Raw genomic sequence first — 6694 nt, forward strand, 5'->3', positions numbered from 1 at the left:
AGATTACACACACGTCTGTGAGATTAATGGACGGGACACAGCAAGACTGTTCTGAAAGTGTATGCATGCAGGATTATTCCGCCAGTCAGCTGAGTGAAACACTCGGGCGAAAGACAGGTCAAAAAGACGAGAAGCGGCGTACTCTGTTTTCTGCACGATGGGGAAACTGCCGAGCCGAACGTAAGAGCTCTGGATCCCGTTGTCCTTCATGCCAAAGATCTCCCTCACGCTGAATGATTCCATCAGGTCAAACCCTGTCGGAAAGGAAAGTACACAGATGGGACAAAGGAGAGGGGAGTCATAACTGAAACAAGGGATCAAGGGTCAAATTATTCGGCACATAACAGGGGTCCTCAGTGTGGACCTTTCCCGGTACCCACTATGGTGTAATGCCTGCCCCCGATCCGGCACCTGGGAGCACTGAAACAGAGGACTCCGTGCCTTTAACATCATCAGAGGCATGAGAGTGCTTGCCAAACCTAAGTGCCGGAGAGGATGAATACCAAACCCCAGGACAGCTTGCACCTGAAGCCGATCAGGCAGTGCCTGGCCCCAGCAGCACGCTACCCGATTCTCCGCCACGTGTCGACCGGCTGAGGAATCAGAGACACCAGGACTTGGCAACCAGACGCAAGGAGGCACGCTTGTGCGGTTGGAGATCAATGAGCCCAGAGTTCTAGCAGGACCAAGGACTTCACAAGGCAGTGCTAATGAGTTAATGACCCAGCACGCTATTTGAACAGGTCGCTGACTGCTGGCAAATCGTGCTGGCAAACTAGTCCTTCGGACCAGAAGCTCTGCACCTCGGACGCTGTTCCTGAGATCCCGTACTGACTGACTACCCGGTTCCTGAATCCAGTCCGCGTTTTGACAACTCTCTGGTTCCTGATCCTCGGCTCGGCACCCTGACATTCCACGCTCGCTTCTCTGGACTCTGATCCTTGGTAACACTCTGACTACAGCTTGGCTTTGTGTATTGGGACGCTGGCTCTGCTTGTTTTTGATCTTTCTGGCTTTGACTCAAGGACTGAACTGTAAACTCTCCCTCTCTGCCCAGCCCCCTGGCTCTGTCGTGAGATATGGTCCCGGTCACACAGGCCAGATAACGTGGCTGTTTGCCCTGGAGCAAAATAAAGTGCGGTAGCCTGATCACATGGTCCCCTGAGTCTTTGTGCGTAGGCTGTTAGTTGGTGATCACACAGCGATGCTGGAGCGTGGCAAAGAAGCAGCGCAGCAAGCATTTCGCATTTGTGCGCATGCGCATTTCCATGAAGCAGGACAGCTTTCAGTTATGTGTTTGTGTGCATACGCTTACGAAAAACATCCGGTTTGCGATGAGACGTGGACGGGCACCAGATGCCATGGGATACTAGCACTCCCGCGATCAGATGCTCACCCCTGCACCGTGTTTTCCGCATACTAGTGTACTTTCCGAGGTACTTTTTTTACTGCGCATCTTCGGTGGGGCGCCACGGGTTGGCCACAGGTGCGCTACGCTTCCCAGATGTTGCAGTGTGATCACACACCGAAAATCCGCCTGACATTCGTGTCTTTAGCGCGGCAACTTCTCCGTGTGAACAGTATCTTTAGAAAATGCGCAGGGCCAGGTGGCCACCTGAGATCTGATTGATTGTGCAGATTAAAATAACGTTGTTTCAGCAGCAGTTGCCATCAGTGTTGGAGTGAGCAAATCTGCATGCAAAGACACTGGGGGCGCTACATCACTCTGCGTCAATGTTCCCTTTAAACTGTGGAGTCTTGTGAGCAAAAATTATACTTCGTGAGCTACTCGCATTATAGTTGTGAGCGAGCGATTTGACTGCTACACGAATTAGTTTGCTTTGGAGCCATTCTTCCTGAGCTAAGACAAAAATGTGTGAGCTGGAGGCTGAAAAACTATGAGCTAGCTCACACTAACTCAGCTGAGAGGGAACACTGCTCTGCGTATAGGCATTATCTCCTTGAATGAGGTGCCTCTGTCATAACCGAGGAGCCGCCTTCTGGCCCCCTCCTCTCTCTGTCTTCTTTTGCACTCTCACACTCTCAACATGGCCTTCCATGGACACACCAGTCTCAGCAGTTCTCTCTTGCCAAGACAATGCCCTCATCCTCCCACAAACAAGACACCAGGCAGGCTGGCCATTTGTGATCGGGAAAGTACTCTTTATAATAGGCTTCTCTCTCTCCATTTGACTGCAGCCTGAATGTGAACTGGACCTACTTGAATAAATGTAGGTTTACCATTTTTGCAATATACTTCTTGGGAGACTTATTCGCTGCCCTCTGTATCACGCTTCTGTGCCTGGGCAAACTCTGCTATCTTAACCAAAGATCCCAAGAACCATAGTGTTGGTTTCATTGTGTTTCTCCTCTTCCCCAGTGTATTTTTAAATCACTCCTCCTGCCCCCTGTATTTGGACTTCCTCTGTGTCTGTGTGTGTTTGCCTGCCTCCTGCAAGTGGTCGTTTTGTGGTTGTTCCCACCACCCTGTGTCAGAATTGCAGAGGTGCCCAGAGGATGAAAAAAAAGGTTGGGGACTCTTGGCATATATGGATACTGGTCTCTTCCCCTCTCCACCCCCTTCCTAGGTCTTAAAGCAACTGGGAAAACAGCCTCCATGTAACAAAACCCATTTGGTGCAGTGGTTAAGAGCGGCGGACTCTAATCTGAAGAACTGGGCTTCAATTTCCTCCCCCTCCTTCGCATGCAGTTGCTGGGTGACCTTGGCTCAGTCACAGTTCTCTCAGAGCTGTTCTCTCAAGTGCAGTCCTCTCAGAGCTCTCTCAGCCCTACCTACCTCACAGGGTGTCTGTTGTGGGGAGAGGAGGGGAAGGAGATTGTAAGCGGCACTGTTGTTTCCCCTTGCTTTCACCATACATTTCCGTCGGGCTTTCTTTGTCATTCTGCTCCCATTTCCCTCCCTTCAGTGCTCAGTTCGCTTTCTGATTGCTGTTTCCCCAGGTTTTCTGAGAGTGTTTTTGTGCCAATCCCCCCCTTGCTTTGCTTCCAAGCTTCCCCACCACCCTTTTGCCGCCCCTCGAAGGTCACTCCCCCGTCTACATCGAGACCATTCCATCCACTCTCTACCCTACTGTAATGTATTCATCTCAGACCGCGTGCGAGGCAAGGGCTCCACGCGTTCAGGCGAAACGTCCGAGCTTCGCTCCAGAACACAATGGGCTAAGCGGATCCTAGCCCACACCAATCAGTGAGCTAGGCTCCGAGTTGAGAGCCCAGGGAACTCTCGGCCACTGTAAATAACCAATCACTTGCGTGGGGTGTGTTTTTGGTGTGGGGTTTTCAGGGAATATAGTAATAATAATATAATATATTTTATTGTCATGGTACATAGTACAATGAAATTAAAGATGCAATCATTTCGGTGATCTACAACAAGATTCATATACACTCACACACCATTCACTACTGTCCCATAACTCCGTTAAGGTTCACATAACAACTTAAGCTGGCCTGCGAACCAGCTAGAGTTGTCTTGTTCTGCACTAATAAAAGTAGGAGAGCTGTAATCACTCGTCAGTCTCAGTACTTTTCACCTACACAGCTGATTCCACTGCTGAACTACTCTTACTCTATAAAATATCCTAATATTCAGCAGGTATCCTTCTGCTCGTAATTTAAATTCCCATAACCAACCCACTGCATTTCAATGCGACAGAGAACATCGATTTGGGATCTGAGGTTTGTCAGCATTTGTAATATCATGCAAAAGCCCGAAGCGTCCCCCTTCCCCCTCTCCTAATATAAATCTCCCCTTCCAACAGCCCGAAATTTATAAAATCGTAGCCACCGGAAGGCGTAGCATGAATGCTTTGCCAAACTTTAATTGCATTTAGAGTTCAGGCTGCGGTAACTGCCTTGCAGGTATTTCCTCTCATTCATGCTGGTTGTTTGGGGGTTTTTTTTTGCTTTTTTTCAAAACCTGCCAATCTAACAAAGCATTTGTTACTGCCCTGTGCCCTGCAGCTTCACCCCAAAGAAAGACTGTGGAAATGACTCGCATGGCAGAATTTTCTGACATATTGCCATTGACCCCACCTGCTCTTCTGAAGCATGTCCAGCGCATTATTTATGACTCCTCCAAAAGTTCTCTACTCTCCATAAAGAAAAAGAATATTATGGTCTAGCCGTGGAAACTCCGTAAACAAAAAGAATATTATGGTCTGGCTGTGGAAACTGTATCATACCATATTTTGCTGGCTGAGACGTCCTTGATGTCCATGCAGGATAGTGTAGAGAAAGAGCTGGACAGTTTCTGAGAAACAATTGGTCAAGAACGAGGAAAAGGCAGGTGCCTCTCGTGTATTCTCCCATTTCCGAGTCAGTAGGAGTTCCTGCTACAAAAAGAGCCTTAGAGCCTGGACAATTTCTGAGAAACAATTGGTCAAGAATGAGGAAAAGGCAGGTGCCTCTTGTGTATTCTCCCATTTCCGAGTCAGTGGTGTGCCTGCGAGAGGTACTGGAGCTTCAAAGTAGGGCTGGTTACAGGCTGAGAGGGTGGGCAGACAGTGCCCAGGGGCTCCTACCTGCCCACCACCAGGGCCCTCCTTCCCACCCCTGTACTCAGGAACATAAGATAAGCCATGTTGGATCAGGACAATGGCTCATCCAGTCCAACATTCTGTGTCACACAGTGGCCAAAACCCAGGGGCCATCAGGAAGTCCACCAGTGGGGCCAGAACATAAGAGAAGCCATGCTGGATCAGGTCAATAGCCCATCCAGTACAACACTCTGTGTCACACAGTGGCCAAAACCCAGGTTCCATCAGGAAGTCCATGAGCAGGGACAGAACATAAGAGAAGCCATGTTGGGTCAGGCCAATGGCCCATCCAGTACAACACTCTGTGTCACACAGTGGCCAAAACCCAGGTGCCATCAGGAAGTCCACCAGCAGGGCCAGAACATAAGAGAAGTCATGTTGGTTCAGGCCAATGGCCCATCCAGTCCAACATTCTGTGTCACACAGTGGCCAAAACCCAGGTTCCATCAGGAAGTCCATCAGCAGGGCCAGAACATAAGAGAAGCCACGTTGGATCAGGCCAATGGCCCATCCAGTACAACACTCTGTGTCACACAGTGGCCAAAACCCAGGTGCCATCAGGAAGTCCACCAGTGAGGCCAGAACATAAGAGAAGCCATGCTGGATCAGGTCAATAGCTCATCCAGTACAACACTCTGTGTCACACAGTGGCCAAAACCCAGGTTCCATCAGAAAGTCCACGAGCAGGGACAGAACATAAGAAAAGCCATGTTGGATCAGGCCAATGGCCCATCCAGTCCAACACTCTGTGTTACACTGTGGCCAGAAATCAGTTGCCATCAGGAGGTCCACAATTGGGGCCAGGACTCCAGAAGCCCTCCCACTGTTGCTCCCCAAGCAGCAAGAATACAGAGCAGATATCTGAAGAAGTGTGTGGTTGCACACGCGAGCTTGTACCTTGTATCAGGTATGTATATCTGACTACAACAGCAAATGACACCCTTCTGAAATTAGGGGCTAGAACCTACACCCCAGCTTTCTATCCCATCAAAATAGAATGAATGAAATAACACAGAACTGGATATCGATTAGGCAATGGGATAAACACAAGGTTTAATCTTCCCATGCAGGGGCTGTGGCTCAGTGTAGGGTGGGCGGGGCCTGCAATAAGTAGGAGACTTACCTTGCCAGGGGGAAGGGGGCTCGCCAGAGATGTAATGACATCACTGGTGACATGCTCCTATCACTCTCCATGCGCCTGGAAGTGACAACAGCATACTTCTGGGGATGCTCTGGCATATGGTTTCACCATAGCAATTTGTCCAAACACCAGAGCATTCCTGGCATCACCTGGTGATGCACTGACATCAGTTCCATGGGCACGGGGAATGGAATCAGCATTTCCAATGATGCCAACAGTCCCCCCCCCCACTCTGTGATTCTGTGATTCTATGTTTTATTGAATTGTTCAAATGTTTTACCCACACTTATTTCAAATGCCGTTTTAACGTCTCCCACATGTTAACGTTGAAACGCGTTGATGTTCTCTGCCTGGAAAAGTGGCATGGAAAAGTCTGAAACAGATCAATAGTGCCGGCCAAAATAGTGCCAGCCAAAGTGACACGGAAAAATTTTAAACGGATCCATCGTGCCGGCCAAGATTTCACTGCCCTTCTTGCAGACCCGTCGTCCCTGTGGATGCACACGCCTTGGATGCCCACGCCTTGCATTTGAGGACATGATCCCTGACTCACAAAAGTTAAGGAATGGAAGGCATTCTGTGTGTCTGAAGTTTCACTGGACTCCTGGTTTCCTCGGCCTCCCCTTCTAGGATCTGCGGGCTGCCGACTCCTCTGTGCCAGTGCAAAATGCATATAACCCTCGGAGAATGTTCTAATTAGGCAGTGAGTCACTGGCATCTTTGGCATCCGATATCCTCTTCTGCTGACCGCAGGCCAACGGCGGTGGCAGGCGCTGACGGGCAATCGTGGGCATCTCTGGCTCTAATTGCCGGCTATTAGGTTTGAGTGACCGGCCCAATGGCCACAGAGCCCCAAGGCCCCAGCCCCCCCACAACCAGCTACGGATAAGCCCAGAAGTGACGTCTTCAACACAGCCCTTTGCCAAGTCTACCGCATCAGATCCGATCAGGAGGACAGCATGCTCGAATGTCGCCTCGCTTTGTTTTTTAAAAG

This window comes from Gekko japonicus, unplaced genomic scaffold (assembly GCF_001447785.1).
Source record: "Gekko japonicus isolate JY-2015 unplaced genomic scaffold, Gekko_japonicus_V1.1 scaffold4182, whole genome shotgun sequence".
Classification (NCBI taxonomy): Eukaryota; Metazoa; Chordata; class Lepidosauria; order Squamata; family Gekkonidae; genus Gekko; species Gekko japonicus.